The sequence below is a fragment of the Capsicum annuum genome, chromosome 5, assembly GCF_002878395.1.
Source record: "Capsicum annuum cultivar UCD-10X-F1 chromosome 5, UCD10Xv1.1, whole genome shotgun sequence".
In the NCBI taxonomy this organism is placed as follows: Eukaryota; Viridiplantae; Streptophyta; class Magnoliopsida; order Solanales; family Solanaceae; genus Capsicum; species Capsicum annuum.
The window spans coordinates 13374820-13376568 of NC_061115.1; positions in this window are offsets into that span (position 1 = coordinate 13374820).

The window sequence follows — 1749 nt, forward strand, 5'->3', positions numbered from 1 at the left end:
CAATTCTAACTACATGTTCTTTTAAAAGAAAAAAATAGCTTTCAATTCTATTTCAAACACTAAAAGTACTTAATTGTGTTGATTTAAATTTCACAACTTTCGATTTAAAACTAAACACATGTAATTTTTTTTTCTTTTAAACTTTCAAACTTTATTCTATTGTTCATAATTCCAGCATTAATATCTTTAATACGTATTTTGTTTATACTTATACTGTATCTCCTAAAACACTGTTCTCACACACATCCCCACCTTTACCCCACCACCCTATCAATCCTGCCAAATTTTACTTTTTAAATTTTTTATTAAAAAAATTCTTACCCCCCCCCCACCAACCCTGCCCTCCCCCAAACAAAAAAATAATAATTTAAAACCACTTTTCTTTTTTACCCTATATCCAACACCTACCCCTACCCCCTTACATTTTTTAAAATTTCTTTCTTCTCACTCTAACCCCCCCCCCCCCCCCCAAAAAAAAAAAATTAAATTCTTTTATTAAAAAATATTTATTTTCTATCCCTACCCCTTAATGTCACCTAGATCCACCACCTCGCCTACCCCCTACCCCCAGACCTATCCTATCTCCTACGCCAGCACAATTTTTTACCCTCATCTTCTCTTATTACAATAGTCATCACTATCTCTATCAATTTTTATTGTTCCTTAATAACCTTTTAAATATGTTAAATCATATCACCTTAAAAAGAAAAAGTTTAACTATTTATTTTATATTTATAAGATATTTGTATACAACTTAATTAGAAACTTTAAGTTCCTTAATTATATCTATAACCACAAAATAAATACAATGCTAATTGTAAACAATACAACAACAGCAAAAACTTTGAAGAGTACCTACATTTAATTCTCTAATGATAACAAACAAATAGAATTAAAGAAGTAGATCATAGCTTACTTTTGATGGATTACTGCTAATGTATATTTTTCCAGGTATCAATAATTGATAAAAATGATAATTCTTTTCAATCTTATCGTCAATGATAAATTTATTCAAATTGAATGATATCTACATTTAATTCTCTAATGATAAATGGCAAATAGAATTAAAGAAGCAGATCATACCTTACTTTTGATGATTACTGCTAATGTATATTTTCTCCAGGTTACATTATATCAATGTAAGCTATAATAGGAGTAAAAAGTGGAGTAGGATATATAAGAAAGATTTGAAAGTTGAAATTCTATTTCAATTCAAATTCTATTTAAATTCAAATTTAAATCTCTTATCAAATTGCTAAAAGATTTTTCGTTATTCTTCCTTATCCTTAATTTTTTTTCAAATACCATACATGTTTATCCTATATAATCTATAACTTTAAATTGAGAGAAAATTTTGAAACCTATTGAAATCTATAACTTTAATATTCAAATTTTTCCTACGTTTCTTTATTTTTGTTTCTTTACTTTCTTTATTTCTTCTTTATTCTTATTAATATTTTGTTTTTTTTCCTACAATTTCAATTTAGTTAATTCATTTTATATTTAAAATTTTAGAATAATTGCATTTAAGGGGTGAGATTTGAGTACACAACACATATATTATTTTTTGGATATGTAAGTAATTGTGAGTAGATATTATTGTTGTTGTTGTTATTATTATTATTATTTATTTATTTAATATTATATTTTATATAATATTTAAATATATTTTATAACATGGAAAAGAATTAATTTAGGTGGGTTCTGAATTTGAAATACATAGATATGAGATTTTGTAGTAATATTGTA